The sequence below is a fragment of the Schistocerca serialis genome, chromosome 1 (genome assembly GCF_023864345.2).
Source record: "Schistocerca serialis cubense isolate TAMUIC-IGC-003099 chromosome 1, iqSchSeri2.2, whole genome shotgun sequence".
Classification (NCBI taxonomy): Eukaryota; Metazoa; Arthropoda; class Insecta; order Orthoptera; family Acrididae; genus Schistocerca; species Schistocerca serialis.
The window spans coordinates 718277759-718298525 of NC_064638.1; the positions used below are offsets into that span (position 1 = coordinate 718277759).

The following is a 20767-nucleotide window of genomic DNA, read 5'->3' on the forward strand; positions in this document are numbered from 1 at the left end:
CTCCGGGTAATAAAATATTACTTTTGGACTACAGACGATGTTTTCTGCGATACGATGGGTCACAAGTGGTAACAAAGAACGCATTGTAGTCGCTTCAACAGCGCCAGAATAGGTAAGGCAAAATGGCTATGCAGATATCAGACTACCGTTTTTCTTTTCATACAGATAACGGTTTCCTTGTGATATGATCGACTTGCTAAGACCGTAGGGAAACAGTCGTGGCAAATGTTACAGAAGGAAGCGCCGCTGTGGCACGAGACAGAGCAGCGTGGAGCCTTCAGCACTGAAATAGTCTGTGGCGCGACGAGAACTGGAAATCTGCCCTAACACGTGCGGAAAGAACTCTGCGCGATCAGCTTTCTGCACGGAACTGCCACATCGGTCGCGACAGCACGAAAAATGCGGCATTACAAAAACGTGGACTCGGCGCAAGTCACCGAAAAAGGCAGCTACTAACTTCCCGGCGCCTTTCTAGTGAATCTGATCTCGTAGAGCACTACAGAGACGGAAGCAGCTGCGCTACTCACCTGTGAGCCGGGTGGATGTTGCAGCAGCGGCCACGTGCCGTAGCGTCCGGTCGGCAGGCGCCCACGTGTGTGTCTGCGTGTTCGGCGCTGCGGCGCGCCGCTCTGAGGTGTGCGCCCCTCCAGCGGCGCCTCTGATCGGCGCCGGTGCCGACGCCGTACGAAGTCGCCCGACGTTGCCCGAAGGCGTCCGGTTGTGCCGCGCGGCGCAACGTAAAAAGGCAGCGTGAATTGCGGGTCTGTCCTCCACGTGAGCACGCACGTGCGAAAATAGCGTGGCGCGCTCGTACGAGCCGAGGCGGCCCGCTGAATTAGGTCGGGCCGCGCCCTTTCGTTTGGCGGTCGAGCAACGATGAATGGTGAGAGCTGAGCACTCTGGGACACTTGTTGCCCGCGAGTCTGGTGCGGAAAGGGCTGCGAACTCGCGAAAGTACTCCGCCAAATTGCAAGCAGTGTCACCAGCTGGTGCACGAACTGACAATTTTTCTTTGCCATTTTTGCGACTGTCTAACGACCTGAAGGTGTAAGGTTCACGTCCATGGGTTAGGTGCGCTTGACCGACTTTACCTGACCGAGAGCGGAAATGAGCGTCCATTGAACCACTGAGGATCGGGTGAGAACTGTTCGCACGCATGATTGATTTATTAGTCGACGGGGTGCGAATCATGGACAATGGGAAGCCACAAACGAAAAGATTACAAGCTGAAATGTACTACGGGCGATTTTTGAAGATCTAGTGGGACTCATCGAGTAACGAAACAAGATGTCTTGCAACGAACTAATGAGAAAGGCTTCAAATAAATAACACAATGAAACGAAGAGGCGGAATGCTTGAAGTTTGTGATGATTGTGCGAAGTGATACTTGTGCGGAGTTGGGATGTGTAGGTATTTCTTCCGAGCCAAAAAAACTTCAGGTAGATCTTTGCTTTCACATTCGTTGGCTTGGCCAAATCACAAACTATCACATTCCACAGGTTTTTTGCTTTGACATTCGCTGGCTTCGCCAACACACAACCACGTGGTCACATTTTTACTAACCCAGACTTCATCTGAAGATGGGCAAAACGGTCAGAAACTGGTAAAATGAAAATAAATTATCTTTAAACAGTGAAAGAGAGCACTTTTTTTTCAATCTTTCTACGTAGAAGGTGTCCATAAAAGACTGTACCAGTTTCAGTGGTATAGCACTTTACTTTAGACTGTTTACAACGATTCATACATCACGTTGAAGGAAAAATAACCTAGCTTTTCTTACAAATGTTTAAAAAAATGGTTCAAATGGCTCTAAGCACTATGGGACTTAACATCTGAGGTCATCAGTCCCCTAGACTTAGAACTGCTTAAACTTAACTAACCTAAGGACATCACACACATCCATGCCCGAGGCAGGATTCGAACCTGCGACCGTAGCAGCAGCGCGGTTCCGGACTAAATCGCCTAGAACAGCTAGGCCACAGCGGCCGGCTACAAATGTTTAGTTACGTGCACCTTTACTCATATGGCACACATTCAAGCTAAAATCCAATTCTTCCCACACTTTGGTTAACAAGTCTGCAGTAGTGGAAGCAATAGCAATAGCCTCTTCAGTTCTGTGCTCAGTTCTGGGAAATCATCAGGTAGTGATGGAACGTCGATACGATCTCTTATAAAGCACCAAAGGAAAAAAATCACATAGCGTAAGATCAGATGAACTTGGAAACCGGGAGAAAAAGAGCTCTGTCATATTGACCATTACGACCAGTGCAACGATCAGGGACATCGACGTTAAACCACTCTTGTACAAAGAGATGCCAATGGGGAACGGTTCACCTTATTGCCAAATAAATTTTTCATGTTCACCTATTACCTGGGAAAAGAGCTATTCCTGAAACATATTCAGGTAAGTCTCCCCGAAAACGTCGGGACACGGCACAGAAAAGTTTATTTTTAGGGGATCTGTTTGATATTGTATAGGTTCATAAGGACGTTCTGACTCCCATACACGAACATTGTGGCTATTTTCGTTCCCACTCAGAAGAAAAGGTGCCTCATCACTGAATACCACAGGATCAAGAAAGTCATCTTCCTCTTGCGACACTTACGTGCGAACTCATCTGGCTTTAAAGCATGTAAGGCTACCAACTGTAAACGTATGGACGCATGTGTAGAGGTTTTTTTAAAACCTCCGACATTGTCATCTTTGGCAATAGACTTCTTAGAACTGCGAAGATAAGATATTTTGTAACTGTTAACATCCTCTTCAGACACCTTCGGTCGTCCCGTATGTTGTGACTTGGCAAGACAGCCAAGCCACTAGGAGGTAGCCGAAAGGCACGCGTTTAAGCTCACGCAGGCTGGCGTGAGGTCTGGAACAGTTAAAGGAGTTGAGTCTAGTAAAAAAGTACGTAGCTTCTGGAATACTTAACTTTAATCCATAATTGGTAAACATCAGTCTGACGGTACATGCTTCACAAGATAAATAGCAAATGATAATGGCGCCTTGCTAGGTCGTAGCAAATGACGTAGCTGAAGGCTATGCTAACTATCTTCTCGGCAAATGAGAGCGTAATTTGTCAGTAAACCATCGCTAGCAAAGTCGGCTGTACAACTGGGGCGAGTGCTAGGAAGTCTCTCTAAGTCTCTCTAGACCTGCCGTGTGGCGGCGCTCGGTCTGCAATCACTGATAGTGGCGACACGCGGGTCCGACGTATACTAACGGACCGCGGCCGATTTAAAGGCTACCACCTAGCAAGTGTGGTGTCTGGCGGTGACACCACACCGTACTTTTCCCTTTACACAGACATGCAGTCTTTTTGAACTCACTGTGCAGTGAGCACATGTTTTTGCCATATGGAGGATCACAACTAAACTTTAAACGAAACGCACGTAGAATTGAATTTGTAGATTCACTCTTAGCAAACAGCAGAACACAAAACGCTTTGCGGAGTCACCATTGTGAATATGTGGCATTGCAAGTGGGAAAACAACAAAGCAATACTCGTGTAGTGGTGGGAGCGGGGAGGAAGTGCTAAGATGCTGAGCTGGAATTACTTTACACATTTTGCCAAAAATTAATTTATTACTCGAGGACTGGGTGTTAATAATGAAGCTCAAAATCAGTTTTCCTCACAATTAAACGTCACATGCCGTTACCTCATATTACAGTTTCTAATCACACCAGGCTACAAGAACAAAAGCTTAACAGCTTGATAACAACGCCTATGAAATTGAGCTCAAATTACAGTTTTACACACTGACTGTAACTCAGGAAAAGAAGGTTTCAAAACTGACAAATTTCATTGAGCTCAGGTAACAACTGTACAGTTTAAAGCCTGAGTTTGAAAACTTAGCTGCGTCTTCGCAAATTTTGACGTGATTAATCTCCAGAAAAATGAACTAGCAATTACTATAAAAATTATTAAAACTTGTAAAAGGCGTTCTAGCAAAGTTCAATGCAATGGACTCGGTGCTTTTTGTTCCAAGTAGTGTATACTCTCCAGAAGCCACCGTGCAATGCTTAGCTGCTTGATAGTAGATAGCACGTACCTCTTTCGTGAGGTTTCCTGAAATATTCATAACTGGAAGCTACAGTTTTGCTACTTTATCTTCCACGTCGCTCACAATCACATCCACTGCTCATGACTTGATGAGATTTTGAGGGGTTATGCGGCTTATGTGTCAGATGTGTTGTGCTCATCATTACTTTAAATGCCTGCACGTGCTGATGTGGTATCTCTGTTATTGGTAATGGAAATGGGACAAGATGAAAACCAGTACTGCTCACAGGCTGCCTCATTCGAGAAACACTGACATGCGAGCTGGCGTAACGACTACAGATCTGGCCAGTTTGATTCTGGTTTTCAGGTGTTTTACTGGATCACTTCGACAAAGCGACGACCCTTCACTTTTTCCACCCTTGTTTGTTCAGTGTCCAACTGTTTTTCATCAAGCTAATGTTCCCAACCAACGTTTCGATCACTATAAATAGTGCTTCATACACTAGGTTTAATTGCGACACAACTTTCGAAAGACAAAAATCGAAGCTCTGAAACAGAATTTTGCTGTCGTGTTTATGTATTCGGCCTGCAACAGTTATATTAGGCCTATCAAATATTGGTTTTTACATCGTCAGTTGTTCTACACGAATGGTGTCTCTAAATCTGCTTTTCGTGTTTGTTCTGCACGATGTGAGAGTGATATTTTTAGTAAATGAGCATGATTTCCTTATAGGTGTCAATCAATGCTAAATGGGAAGAAGAGGGAGTCTGTACAAGGAAATATGTTTCAAAATCTTATCCTTTGAAAATCTTGTCCTAGTTCAAAAATGTTCAAATGTGTGTGAAATCTTATGGGACTTAACTGCTAAGGTCATCAGTCCCTAAGCTTACACGCTACTTACCCTAAATTATCCTAAGGGCAAACACACACACCCATGCCCGAGGGAGAACTCGAACTTCCACCGGGACCAGCCGCACAGTCCAGGACTGCAGCGCCTGAGACCGCTCGGCTAATCCCGCGCGGCTCTTGTCCTAGTCAATTACTGCATGCGGAAATGCTTTACTGAACACACATAGATCAAGCTCGCTGTGGAAAAAAGTGCTGGGTAACCATTAGTGGAACATTATAGCGCTCCAGTGTTTTGGATATTTAAAATGGCCACGAAACTTCTGAGTACATGAACACACGTTCCTATTTTTGTGCGCTGCAAATATTTGTCTCCAGCCATAGACTGTTTACGAGAGCCTTTGCCATTACAAGAGAGATTAGCTATAAGCCAGATACATAATATACTACTTGTTGCCAAACAGTTCGATTTGGGGTATTCAGCATATTTATTACACTGAAATTTCACGTAATTAGAGGTTTAAAGCAGCGATCTATACTTGCTTTGAAGACACTTTTAATAGTCGAGATAGCAATTATTTGCATGCTGTATCTGTGCATTACTGTCAGTCAGTAGAATTGTTTACTTCAAATAATGTGAATCTACTATCTACTTAACTCGTCAAGAAAACGTAAATATCTGCCCTATTGCGCAATTCAGCATCTAGCAAACTTCAGTTATGTATATGTGTGGACATCCATAGTTACACAAGGTGCTTTTTAACTGTATTATTTTTATCTGTGACTAGTCTGTTGCTATTTTTAATGAATCTGTGTGGATTGTGCTACATACACTGTACTATAGTGTCAACATGGCATGTGTGGTATAGCCATAATGGAACAGACGTACAACATCCAGTTTTATAAAGATAATCTTAACTGTTGAAACCGGTCATCAGGAATAAATAGTACTGAACACGAGCTAGGCTATTAAAAGTTTCTTGAAATTTATTAGAAGTTGCGTATCCTTTTTTCCGCCTAATAAAGATAAAATGTGCTTCTGTTCAAACGAATAAAGGAAATGCGTATCTTCCTGACCAGTCCTATGTTTCTTCCTTTCCTGCACCCTACATAAAATCGCTTTGTTTGTCCTCATTAACAAGTATTTTAAAAAACAAGTAGCAAGCTGACAACCCAGTGACGATTCAGGTGCGTTAGTGCGTTACATGATGATAAAAGCTACAGTAAAAGCTGAAATTCGGCAGCAAAATCTGGATTTCCAGGTTTGATTAGGAGTGTTTACACAATACTACAACTGCAGTTCTGAGATGTGAAGTTCGTTCTACAGTTCATGTATAGCTAATTAATTGCATAACTTTTGGATGTACTACGTACTGCAGTAGAAGAATGTTTATGTTAGTGTGGGTCTTGGTCTGTCTTCTACGCTTAAAATGATGGTTTGCGACGCCAATAATGTGCTCTGTTAAACCTGCGTCATGGCGTCGAATCCTTTCATGGTGAGATCGCTGGAAACTTCCGTTGCAGTATTTTTCGTGGTAAGGAGATTAAATTAAAGAAGAAATCCACAGTTACTTGTTTTCTTGAGTTATAAATTATTATTGTTTACTTTGCTTATCGGGACCAACTTTAAGATGGAAGTCGAGTACAGACTGAACAACCTTGAACAGTCAAGTCAGACACTTTGCGGAGTATGGAAATAATTTGTGTACTTATTTCGCGTCTTCCTTGCACCCTCGACACCTCGACATCCCATGACAAATGATAATATCATCAGTTCTTCGCACACACTCCCATAGCATCCACATATCCACATCCAACTCTGTCCCTTCGCTGCTACCGTCCGACTCACGTTGTCATGGCACCCCTTCAGCCAGGTGTCTCTGCCTGTATTACACGCTGTGAACACGGGAACAGCACGCAGAGATTCGGAACAACAAAACATGGGTTTTTCACGCGAGCGTCAGAGGAGATGAATACACTTATGAACAACACTTTTTACTTACGTCACTTTATAATCAAACAGCTACGTCAAAGGGATAATGAGTTTAGGGGAAAATTCAGATACTCATTTACATATAAAAAATTTTAATCATCTGCAACTTAACAGAAACGCGAGGTGACATCTGGGGTTTGCGAGGATGTGGTCATCTTACAACATGACCAACGAGAACGGTTTTGAGAAATCGGTTTATGCAGAAGGACATTGGAGAGAGATTCACATCTTAACAGCTTACCCCGTAGACGATCACAAGGGAGGAGGGAAGGGCAAGATAGGCCCTCCCCCCTCCCACCCCAACCCCAGCTAACGCTATCCCCCTCCCCCACCCCCCTGAACAAAAAGTGTTCAAATGTGTGTGAAATCTTATGGGACTTAACTGCTAATTGCTAAGGTCATCAGCCCCTAAGCTTACACACTACTTAACCTAAATTATCCTAAGGACAAACACACACAACCATGCCCGAGGGAGATCTCGAACCTCCGCCGGGACCAGCCGCACAGTCCATGACTGCAGCGTCCCCTGAACACCCTTGAAAGCTAGCTGCTTTATTTACTAACTCATTGATCATTTTATTGGATACATGACAGATATAGATATATAAGGATGCAATTTCAGATCAACTTCAAAAATGTGTCACAGGCATTATCACCTTAATAACACAAAACGTGTACTTTGAAGATGCTAATGAAATCATACTTTCTTTTTAAGTATCAAAATTAATCTACCAATAACAAATATTGAGCGGATAACTATCAATTCTCTGGGAAGACATAATTTTTTTGTGTCACCTATAAAATTTAATTGTAGTTGGACGGCACGTCTCGAAACAAACCGGCTCATTTATCTAAAAAATGGCGATTTTAGACTCTTTTTTTCCCCGTGGATAAATTTCTACGTATGTTGATAGTTTAATCCAGGAGATTTTTACGCGACCAGGAACTGTACGCCGTCAAATCGCAGATGATTGATCTTTAATCCACCGTCAGAATTAAAACTGTTTACTGAGGATATGAACGCCATTGCACTACTTTTGTTTTCATAGGTGCGTTAGTGACGTCGGCAATGGAGGCGGACTGAATGTCGTTACATGTACACTCCTGGAAATTGAAATAAGAACACCGTGAATTCATTGTCCCAGGAAGGGGAAACTTTATTGACACATTCCTGGGGTCAGATACATCACATGATCACACTGACAGAACCACAGGCACATAGACACAGGCAACAGAGCATGCACAATGTCGGCACTAGTACAGTGTATATCCACCTTTCGCAGCAATGCAGGCTGCTATTCTCCCATGGAGACGATCGTAGAGATGCTGGATGTAGTCCTGTGGGACGGCTTGCCATGCCATTTCCACCTGGCGCCTCAGTTGGACCAGCGTTCGTGCTGGACGTGCAGACCGCGTGAGACGACGCTTCATCCAGTCCCAAACATGCTCAATGGGGGACAGATCCGGAGATCTTGCTGGCCAGGGTAGTTGACTTACACCTTCTAGAGCACGTAGGGGGCACGGGATACATGCGGACGTGCATTGTCCTGTTGGAACAGCAAGTTCCCTTGCCGGTCTAGGAATGGTAGAGCGATGGGTTCGATGACGGTTTGGATGTACCGTGCACTATTCAGTGTCCCCTCGACGATCACCAGTGGTGTACGGCCAGTGTAGGAGATCGCTCCCCACACCATGATGCCGGGTGTTGGCCCTGTGTGCCTCGGTCGTATGCAGTCCTGATTGTGGCGCTCACCTGCACGGCGCCAAACACGCATACGACCATCATTGGCACCAAGGCAGAAGCGACTCTCATCACTGAAGACGACACGTCTCCATTCGTCCCTCCATTCACGCCTGTCGCGACACCACTGGAGGCGGGCTGCACGATGTTGGGGCGTGAGCGGAAGACGGCCTAACGGTGTGCGGGACCGTAGCCCAGCTTCATGGAGACGGTTGCGAATGGTCCTCGCCGATACCCCAGGAGCAACAGTCTCCCTAATTTGCTGGGAAGTGGCGGTGCGGTCCCCTACGGCACTGCGTAGGATCCTACGGTCTTGGCGCGCATCCGTGCGTCGCTGCGGTCCGGTCCCAGGTCGACGGGCACGTGCACCTTCCGCCGACCACTGGCGACAACATCGATGTACTGTGGAGACCTCACGCCCCACGTGTTGAGCAATTCGGCGGTACGTCCACCCGGCCTCCCGCATGCCCACTATACGCCCTCGCTCAAAGTCCGTCAACTGCACATACGGTTCACGTCCACGCTGTCGCGGCATGCTACCAGTGTTAAAGACTGCGATGGAGCTCCGTATGCCACGGCAAACTGGCTGGCACTGACGGCGGCGGTGCACAAATGCTGCGCAGCTAGCGCCATTCGACGGCCAACACCGCGGTTCCTGGTGTGTCCGCTGTGCCGTGCGTGTGATCATTGCTTGTACAGCCCTCTCGCAGTGTCCGGAGCAAGTATGGTGGGTCTGACACACCGGTGTCAATGTGTTCTTTTTTCCATTTCCAGGAGTGTATATTAAAGAACATGATGATTTCTACCAGGCCGTTAGTTTAAATGAATACTTTACCAAGCTCTTTTAGTCAGTTTCGAGCGTGTGCTGATTTTCAGTTGCACGAATGGATGTGAACACATTTTGGCACATAGAGTGAGTGAATCGCATAAGACGCAACACCCCTTTTGTTTCCTGATCCGTTCAAGATACTGAAACGAGGTTTCCGATAGATGATAGTACTCAGGGGGATACCTAATGTAGTTACACAGTCTATATTCGTAATTCTAACCAACCGAGACATTGAAGCAAATACAGTTTTTTAAGTGAATCGATATACTTTTTAGCAGTGTTGGAAAGCTCTTAAAAAGACGAGTGCAGTGATGTAACGCTAGTCGATGTTGGCGTGAACTATTTCACAAAAGTATCCTTGAAACACAATGAAAGTATGTGGCAAGGCGTGAAAATTCCATCGTTTCATATAGAGCAAGACTGTAGGCCTACGCTACTATGGTGAAAAAATAGAGTTTCCTTTTGGCCCTACTTTATACGACGCAGATGGAGGGTGAGTGGAAAGGTTAAATACACAGCCTGGGTCTGGTATGAGATCCATACCTGTAGATGTTACACCGCAATACCTGAGTCCTTTCGCCTTGTCTTTCAATTTTAGCTCATTTCTTGGCTGCTTTTGCGAAAAGTTTCAATGCCAGTATCAGTAAGCGTTACATCACTATTCTCTTGTTAAAGAGCTTTCTGGCTCCACTAAAAAGTAGCTATGTAGTTCGATCAAATAGTATTTGTTTCAATATTTCTGTCGTTTCAAGAGGTTACACGATTTGCAGTATAGTACAATTACGTGCCGATATCCGTACTACAATTGTTGAAAACCTCGTTTCGATATTTTGACCCTCTCACGAAATAGGAGTGTCACAGCTTAACGTGATTCACGCTGTATGTACGTGGCGCGTTCTATTAGTAATGGAATACGTTTTTTTTTTCTCGGCCAGTTTCGGTTGAAAAAATGCGGGAGTTGTTATGAGACATCAGCCCCTCTAGTTTCATGAAGTTCCGATAGGAGGTGCCGCTATACGTAGCGTTCAAAATAGGGTCTGCAACCCAGTTGCGTTCCAAGCAGAGAGAACTTCATTGAGTTTCTTTTGGCGGGAAACAAGAGCATCGCAATATTCATCGGCGCTTGCAGAATGTCTACGGAGATCTAGCAGTGAACAAACACACGGTGAGTCGTTCGGCGAGGCGCCTGTCATCATCGAACAGTGTCGCGCAAACCTCTTCGATCTCCCGTGTGGCCGTGCGGTTCTAGGCGCTGCAGTCTGGAACCGCGAGACCGCTACGGTCGCAGGTTCGAATCCTGCCTCGGGCATGGATATGTGTGATGTCCCTAGGTTAGTTAGGTTTAACTAGTTCTAAGTTCTAGGGGACTAATGACCTCTGAAGTTGAGTCCCATAGTGCTCAGAGCCATTTGAACCAACCATCTCCCGCGTGCCGGCTGGCCGCAAACAACGGTTACTCCTGCAATGTTGGAAAGTGGCGACACTCTCATTCGATCTTTGTTGATCCATTGTGGACCATGGGACAACGGCTGTCATGTATTTCTTGATGCAATAATTTATGAACACCCGTATGTATTGTAGAAATTTATTTTATGAACTTCTTACGTGCTACCAGTTACGGCATTACATTGATGCCATCTTCAGGCCCCACACGTCATAGTCGTAAAATCGCTATGCACGGAAGGAGCCATATAACTGGATCCGTGAATCAAATCGTTGTGCAACAGCTCTTGGTGGCCAGGCGACACAGACAGAGGCGGTTAGCCAATATGTTTGCGATTTTACGACTATGACGTGTAGGGCCTCAAGATGGCACAAATATAATGCCGAAACTGGTAGCAAGTAAAAAGTTCATAAAATAAATTTCTACAATACATACGGCTGTTGGTAAATTATTGCATCAAAAAACTCTCATTCGAGGTGATAGAAGGATCACAAAGAGACACCTCGCTGCTCCGCTGGATGTCTCTGTTGGTAGTGCTGAAACAGTCGTCCACCAGCTGGGTTACTCAAAGGCGCGTGCCCCCTGGGTTCCTCGCCGCCTTATTGAAGACCATAAAGAACCACAGACGACCGTCTATAGGTAATTGCTTGCGCGTTACGAGGATGACCATGACAATGTTTGTCGGACATCGTCACAGGCGATGAAACACTGGTTCATTACTTCGAACTGGACACAAATGGTTCATTACTTCGAACTGGACACAAAACGGCAATCCATGGAGTGATGGTCATACTATCTGTCCTCCGAAGAAAAAGTTCAAAGCCGCACCCTCGGCCGGTAAATTAACTGCGACGGTCTTCCGGGACTCTGTTTGATGTTGAAACGTCCCCTTAGAAAATTTTTTGAATTACTGTGCTGGTAAACCCCTTGCTTTATTTTATTTTCAAACAGTGAACGTACTCAGACATTCCTCTCTTTACTTATTCTGATCATCACTAAACTGACACAATATATTTAGCGTAACGCAGTATGACTTTCAATAATCCCTACAAAAGAATGGCCCTGACTAACATTAACCTATACCTTTCACAAATCATTTACCTAACAAAAATCTTCGTTACTCGAATTACTGCAATACAGCGAGCGCCACTACTGCCAGCTAAATAAAAGCTTCTAACTATTGAAGGCACTAACTACTGATAGGCATAGTTAGCAAATGAAAGATTTTGATAAAGAACAAACAATGTATTTACCTTAATAGTGTTCAAAAGTCATGACATCCAGTCTTACAAATTTACTGTCTCTGATGGATACACGTCCAGATCATCCGCTCTCAAAACTCCGCCATCTTTCTCCCCACATCTACCACTGCTGGGGGCTCACCTCCAACTGCGCAACGCTACGCGCTGCTAACAGCCAACTGCCCAACACTACAATACCGACTATTTCAACAATGCCCACCAGCCACAGACTGGACACAGCACAGCCAGTGATTTTCATACAGAACGCTAGGTGACGTTACCAACATAAAAACCTAAACAGCCTACTTACAATGTCTGCGCTCATGGTTTCATGATCATTTCTGAAATATATTGTCCTTCCCTCAGGGAACTGAAGAAACGACTTCAGCGCGTTCTTCGCCACAAAAATGCAAACGAACTTCTCCTTCTCCATGACTCAAGTCCTCACACAAGTCTGGGCAACAGTAAGGAGCTCACAGAACTTCATTGGACTGTTCTTCCTCATCCACTCTACAGCCAAGATCTCTCACCATCCGACTTCCATCTGTTTAGCCGAATGAAGGATACACTCCGCGGGGAGCAGTACGTGGGTGATGGGGAGATTATTGATGCAGCAAGATGTTGGCTCCATCGTCGACAGTAAAGTGGTACCATGCGGGCATACAAGTCTCCCAGAGGTGGGGTAAGGCCGTCTCATTCAACGGAGATTGCGTTGAAAAATATGTTTTTGTAGCCAAAAGAGTGGGGAATAACATGGTGTATTGTAATCATGAATAAAATCAACCTGCTTTCAGAAAAAAATGTGTTGCCTTACTTATTGAGCGCTCCTCGTATGAAATCTCACATGACACTCTCGTCAATGGAAACAACCTCTAAATAAATATCAGGAAACCACGTATCAACACCCATTTGTGCACTTTAAAATGAGCACTCTTTCACGGCTGGCTACCTGTGGTTAATAACATAACACAAACTGCGCCTACCACTTAAGGGCAACCCATCACCGCCGTATAAAGAGAATTCTTTTATTCTGTTTTTCAGTCTCGTCTCACACAAATGGCAGCACTACCGGTTTTGACTTCCTAGCAAGTCATCATCGATCGATCCATTTAAAAAGGTAAAGAGTAACGGTAAAGTTCTAGGAAATTATGTTACAGAGCAAACTAAGACTGCCGTTTCGTAGCGAGTAGCGAGTGCCTTTCACGCTTCGCTCACCCGCGCTATGCGTAAGGCACTTGTTGCAAAGGCGATCGGTCACTAGTAGTCCCTATCTACGAGAAAAGTACGTTTTTGCTAAACAGAAAAGACCAGGGATCTCTTACCGCAAGGTTAGAGCTTAGACGGGGGCTGGCCGACCAGGCTGCTAGGCGCACATAGTGGGGTTGGTTGCCTCATGCAGGCACTTTCGTCTCGTCTCTCGACTTGGCCGGCACACTGAAGCTCAAGTATTCATACAACTGTCTTGTGTATTTGATATAGGCGCATTCGACCAGAAACTCTCAACCTAATGCTGAGATAGCACCGAGCAGCAGTGTTCCATTCACATGATTCGAAACCACAATAGTACTGCAGTTAAGTGAAATTGTTTTCTTTTGGCGTTAGCTTACGCATGTGGTCTTGCCGTGCATAATACTGGCTCTTTTCTCGTTTTCAGTTGCTTCAGAATAAAGGGTGATTCATATCTTTCTATGCGTTAACGATCTGTAAGTTCAAGTGACTTACAAACAGCTTCTCTTACAAGTATTCATCTGAAAGTCTTGTGAGATTATTTTCACTAAATTTTATGTAATTATGTTTGTACCCCTGATATGTTTACTCATTATATTGGGTTTCTCGTACATTTTGACTTCGCGAATTAAATTATCTAACACACTTTCTTTTTTACCTAATTCAACCACACGTGCCTTGCCTTCATGTTTGAGTTCCTTAGCTCTGTTACATGCAAAACATTCTTCATTCACTTACACTTCATTTTTGGTCAGGGGCTACATTTCACATGCATGCCACTCTTCCATTTTATTTTTCGTAGGAAACTGTAGCAATGCAGATAAGGTGACACTGAAGGAGTTCGAGATGTACGACTGCAGAGATAACGTTACAGAAAATGATTGCTTTTACCATACAAACTTTTTCAGGCTATTAGGTAGTAGTGTAGTCCTTAAGGTTAAGGACGTGTAGTGTGAGGTTTGCCATTGATGTTCTAGGTGAATACTCAACTGTACTACTTCCGGGTAACTTCCCCTTTCGTTACGCTTTATATAAGCTTCCCTATCTCCTCATTCAATTCCTAAGTCAGATCGCGTATATTCATTGTCAGTAGGGATATTTCAGGGCATAGACCAGGATCATAATCTTGCATGAACACTTGTTTAGTTTCTAAAGAGTGGCAGCTTACAACTTCTATAACCATCTATTCTGTGCTCTGAGTGTTAGAACTCATGGCTTCAGTCAACTACGTAATAACATAAAGAGGTAACTCTCAAATCAGAAATGTTGTTGTTGTTGTTGTCTTCAGTTCGAGGTTAGATTTGATGCAGCCTTCCGCACTACTCTTTCTTGCGACAGCTTCTTCATCTCCGAATACCTACTGCAGCTTACATCCTTCTCAGACTGCTTACTGCATTCATCTCTTGGTTTCTCTCTACGATTTTTACCCGCTACCCTCCCCACAGTTGCTTCCAGTACTAAACTGATGATCTCTTGATGTCTCAGAATGTGTTCTACCAACCAATCCCTTCTTTTAGTCAAGTTGTGCGCAAATTTCTTTTCTCTCCAATTCTATTGAGTATTTCCTCACTAGTTAACGCTATCAAGCCATCTAATCTTCAGCATTCTTCTGTAGCACCACATTTCAAAAGCTTCTACTGTCTTCTTGTCTACATTGTTTATCATCTATATTTCACTTCCACACAGATGCCCTCAGAAAAGACTACCGAACACTTAAATCTACATTCGACGGATTTAATACGACTGCATTCCATTATCTTTGTCTTACCTTTGGGATCCAAACTGATCTTCCCTGACTTCGGCTTCTACCAGTTTTTCCATTCTTTTGTAAAGAATTCGTGGTAGTACTTTTCAACCATGACTGTTTGCTTTGCAGTTGTAATTATTACATTCTTCTTGAAGTCATCATCATTCATCATTATCATTCACGCGATCAGGCCCAGAGGACCGCGCGCCGCCACAGTTAGAGCTCTCCATCTGTCTCTGTCTTCTGCTATCTGTCTCCAGCTTTCCGTGACTCCCAGCTGCAACAGGTCTTCTCTCACTCCATCGATCCACCTCTTTCTAGGTCTTCCCACTGGTCTGCAGCCTGACGAGATCCAGTCCATTGTGATTTTGGGTCATCTTGTTGCCTCCATTCTAACAACATGTCCAGCCCATTGCAGTCTTCTCATCACTCCCAAGATGTTAGGCTCCTTGTACAGCTCTTCTAATTCAGTGTTATGGCGTCTTCTCCATTCTCCAGTAGTCTGATCTCTGACTGGTCCAAATATTTTCCTGAGGACTTTCCTTTCAAATGTTAGCAGTCGCTTAAGGTCTTGTTTTCGAGTGCTCCAGGTTTGCGAACCATAAAGTACTACTGGCATTATTAGTGTCTTATACAACCGTAGCTTTAGTTGTTGCGAGACACTTCTACATTTTAATATAGGGTCTAGAGAGTGATAGTATCTGTTTCCCGCCTGCAGTCGTGGTTTTATCTCTGCATCAGTTGATGTTACTTCTGTAAAAAATGATCCAAGGTATTTGAACTCTTTCACATGTTTATACCTGGTGTTGTTCACAATTAAATCTTGAGAGTTCTGGATCTTTCTTCCTATGGTCATATACTCTGTCTTTTCAGAGCTAATTTGTAGACCGATCCTAGTTGCCAATAACTCCAAGGTCTGGATACTTCTCTTCAGATCTTCTTGTGTGCATGCTAATAGTGCAATGTCGTCTGCATAGGCCAGATATGTAATGTGTTCATTACCAATTTGAATGCCCTTGATGATTTCTTTGTTGAAATCCCGCATTACCTTCTCAAGTGCCAGGTTGAAGAGGACAGGTGATAGCCCATCTCCTTGGCGTAATCCTGTTACAACTTGTAAGCTTTCTGTCATTTGATTGCCTACCTTAACCTCAAGTTTTGTGTCATTTAGGCATACCTCTATCAGTTTGACCAACTTCTTTGGTATACCAAACTCTGTCATAGTTCTAATCAGGCTAGGTCTATGTATACTGTCGTAAGCCTTCTTGAAGTCTACAAACAGGAGATGTATCTCTCGTCCGTATTCGTACATTTTTTCACAGACCTGTTTTAGGACAAAAATCTGGTCCGTGGTTGATCGCCCTGCCTGGAAACCTCCTTGGTATTCTCCAATTATGTCTGTTGCTATAGGTTTTATTCGTTCTAATAGGCAGTTGGAGAAGATCTTATAACAGGTGTTGAGTAGCGCTATGCCCCTGTAGTTGTCACATACGGATTTGTCTTTCTTTTTATATATGGGGCATATCACAGCTACCTTCCATTCCTCTGGTATTTCATGTTTTACCCAAATTTGCTCGATTAGCTTGTGGATTTTGAAACAGAGGATTTCGTCTCCAGCCTTGAGAAGTTCAGCAGGAATACAGTCCTCACCTGGATTTTTACCATTCTTAAGGTTTTTAATCTCGTTCCTTATCTCTTCAATGGTGGGTGGAGGATATTATGGGTCTACTGTTACTGGTTCATCAAACTCAAATAGTTCGGTTGGTTCATCAGAGTTTAGTGATTCTCTGAAGTATTCCATCCATCTTCTTCCAGTTTTTTGATCTTCTGTTAACATTCTTCGATTGGCATCTTTTATAAATCTGTGTTGATGGTATGTCCCTCCTTTAAAACTTTTCACTTTTCTATAAAGTTCTTTATACCTATTTCCATGAAAGTCTTGTTCAGCTTCCTCCATGATACTTTTAACATATTTTCTCTTTGCTTTCCTCAATGTGGCTTGGGTCTGCCGTCGTGTTTCTTCAAACTTCGATTTTTCTTCTTCTTGCATATTGCTTTGTATCCACAGTAGTTTGGCCCGTTGTCTCTCCCTGATAGCTCCCTCACACTCCTCATTGAATCACACTCTTTTTCCCCTAGTTCGCTTTGGGATTACTTCTTGGGCTGTTTCTTTAATGGTCTCTGCAATCGCCTTCCAGTTCTGATCTACCACAGTATCTCCTTCCTCTTCATTCAAAGCCTCAAAACGGTTTGTTAGTGCTATCTTGAAAGTTCTTCTTATATTATCTTCAGTCAAACTCTCATGGTCATATCGAGTGACTCTTTGCATTCTTTTGTGCTTCCTGGCTCTCCATATTGTTTTCATCCTTCCTCTGACAAGGAAGTGGTCTGATCCACATTCCGCACCTCTTGCCGTTCTAACATTTTGTATCCACTTCTTTATTCTCTTCTCTACAATTAGGTGGTCAATTTGGTTCACTGTTTTCCCATCTGGAGACACCCAGGTTCCTTTATATATTCTCTTCCTGTCGAAATCAGTACTACTTATAAACAAGCCTTTTGCAGTCGCAAAGCTAACCAGCCTAGTGCCGTTATCACTGCTCACATCATGTAAACTGTGCTTTCCGATGGTCCCCATGAAGGCTGCTTCTTTCCCTATTTTCGCATTAAAATCTCCAAGGATAATTTTGTAATGTTCACTTGGTACATTGTCTAAAACCGTTTCTAATTCCTCGTAGAAAATATCATTCTTCTTGAAGTCCGAGGGTATTTCACCTGTCTCGTACATGTTGCACACCGGCACAATTTTTTCATGGCTGGCTCTCCCAAGGGTGTCAATAGTTCTGACGGAATGTCAGTTACTCCAGGGGCTTTGTTTCGACTTAGGTTTTTCAGTGCTGTGTCAGATTCATGACGTAGAATCATACCTCTCTTCTCGTCTTCATCTATGTCTTCTTCCCTTTCTATAATATTGTCGTCATCTCCCTTGCGTAGACGCCGAATTCGCATCACGTCACTGCCTGAGGTTCTGATTGGTCAGCGCGTTCTTCTAAACTGCCGCACTCAGAGCTCTATCATCTCACTGCTGTCGGATCACACCAAGTGTATGAACGACACTGCAGTGAGATCTCAACGAACGTAACACGAAGCGAGTGAGAACTTCACGAACCTATCAAAATAGCAGAGAGAGAGAGAGAGAGAGAGAGGGGGGGGGGGGAGGGAGAGAGTGTAAAGAAACTTATGGATATAAATTTATGTATTATGTACATCGAATGCACTGTATATAAATACATTATGTTTTCATACCTACATAGTGGTGATGTGTTTTGGAGTGCTCATCCATCTGATTACACCGACGGACAGAACAAAAAATATTCACCGTATAAAACTGATCGTGGGACAAAACAATCTCAAAATGAAAACTTAACTAGTGATGTAGACAAACTACACGTACACTAGAGACACACTAGTTGACGCCCGCTTGTTGACATGATCCGGTAGTAGCAAACTGGTAGCTGGCGGTCGCAAGCGTACACTAAACAACCAGAATGAAAGAACTGTTGAATCAAGCTATTAAGTTAAACAAGCGTGATCTACCAGAGAAAGGAACGCTAACGAAGGAAAAGACAAAGAACCGGGAGAACAGGTGTCGTGACACATCAGAAAATACTTCTAGAAAGCCGACTGTAGCCTTCGATTCCAATAATCAGAGTGCAGAGATGTTCACACTGCAAATGCCTCCCCAGACGTGATCAGCTGACGAGTTACTGTGTAACGTATTCAAGTGCGTGTAGTTGTGTATAGAAATTTTTCTGATTTGTAATTTGGTTTCAGAGTGTTCTACTGTCCTCCTCTTTCTATTAAAACAGATCATTTGTTGATAAATTCCTAAGAAGTCTAAATCAGTAATGATGCTATTTGTGTATCGTGAACATAAAAAATGGAATAAATTTCGTAATAAAGTACTCACTTACACCTTTAGGTGACATTGAGAAATATTTATATCACTGAACTTAATTGCTTTTTGTTACTTTATTTGTAAAAAACAATCGATTTTATTGGTGTTACCGTAACATATTCGGAATAATTTCTCTGTTAAGTATGGGAACCATGCACGTTTCTGTCGGCAGACTTGAGATATCAGGGAAGCAAGTTACGGCATGAGTATTTACCGCTGGCCCTTCAGGCACTCGTCGTCAGAGCTGGTTTTGCATTCAGCTAGCATTTGTCACCTGTGGATTTACTCTTCTGATGTGAAACATGAATTTACTCTTCAGATGTGAAAGATGATAGCCGACCGATGTGGCCGAACGGTTCTAGGCGCTACAGTCACAGGTTCGAATCCTGCCTCGGGTTTGGATGTGTGTGTTGTCCCTAGGTTAGATGGGTTTAAGTAGTTCTAAGTTCTAGGGGACTGATGACCTCAGATGTTAAGTCCCTTAGTGCTCAGAGCCATTTGAACCATTTTTGAAAGATGATAAGTTCATTTCATTGTAACACTTTCTGCGGTATAAAATGTAAATTCAATACGGGAGTCGTTTCCAAGCTAAGCATATTAGTTAGTTTTCTTCCGCTCAGTGCATGTAAGCAAACAAATTGTCATGAATTCAGTTCCTAGTTACATTCAATTTTACTGATTAAATGCTGTGCAATGCTTCTTCTAATGAAAGATCAAGATTGCAGATAATGTTGTAAAACAAATTATCCCAAAATTTTAGCCGCTGATGTAATATAAATTATTTACGCTGACAGTGCAAGTGTTGGATGATTATTGAAAATATACAACATGACTGAAACTGTTTATGCACACACTTTGAATGTAACAGGCGTATTATTTATCTATTTTCGGTTGTTCTTTATAGTTAGAGGGAACACGCGGACATTCGTGAATATTTCTTTATATCTGCAAGAATGATTTCATAGAGATGGCATATTCTGTTACAAATAAAGTTCTAGTTGATTGTGTAATGAACTGCTGGGAAGGGGTTACGTAGAGGGGTTACGTAGAAGACTCAGCATTTGATGGAGACCCTGATGCAGATGACACAACTGCTGTTTCTACAGCTTGAAACAGTACTTCAGTATGACGCTTTGTATGCAGGGCATCCACAGTCGAAATATTCCGTGTTGAATGAGAAGGACCATTGCGACTGTTAAAAGCCATTATTCAAAGACACGACCAGTTTTGCAAACTATATTATATATGACGGTAGTATCTGTTCCCGAAGGAACAGTTACCGTGGATGACCATGCAGCTTTGCTAAAAAATGAAAATGATAATTAAATGGACACCCTAGCTGCAAACAGGCGTTGATGTACTTCATTGGGGACATGTTGAAAATGTGTGCCCCGACCAGGATTCGAACCCGGGATCTCCTGCTTACATGGCAGACGCTCTATCCATCTGAGCCACCGCAGGCACAGAGGTCAGTGCGTCTGCAGGGACCTATCCCTTGCACGCTCCCCGTGAGATCCACATTCCCAACATGTCCACACCACTACATTCGTAGTGCGCCTAATAGATGTTTGCCCATAATACTCATTACTTCTTGTGCAAAACGCATACGCTATGCCCGAACTCGTACGGGACTTGGTAGATTAATCTGCCACGAGTAATGAGTATTATGGGCAAACATCTATTAGGCGCACTACGAATGTAGTCGTGTGGACATTTTGGGAATGTGGATCTCACGGGGA

The 20767-nt window shown here is 43.5% G+C and overlaps 1 protein-coding gene and 1 non-coding gene across 3 annotated transcripts in view; both read right to left on the reverse strand.

Annotated features, from left to right (window-relative positions):
• Window positions 1-630, reverse strand: part of LOC126481220 (proton-coupled amino acid transporter-like protein pathetic) — a 322252-nt gene extending 321622 nt beyond the window's left edge. Inside the window, exon 1 of one of the 2 annotated variants that reach the window (XM_050104836.1) lies at window positions 528-630. The gene's annotated coding sequence lies outside the window, so the exon portion shown is untranslated. The remainder of the gene's footprint in view (window positions 1-527) is intronic. The other variant, XM_050104828.1, reaches the window with a different exon arrangement.
• A 19785-nt stretch (window positions 631-20415) lies between these two features.
• Trnat-ugu (transfer RNA threonine (anticodon UGU)) lies at window positions 20416-20490 on the reverse strand. Its single transcript has one exon. It is a non-coding gene; the product is annotated as a tRNA-Thr (tRNA).
• Between the last annotated feature and the right edge of the window lie 277 nt (window positions 20491-20767).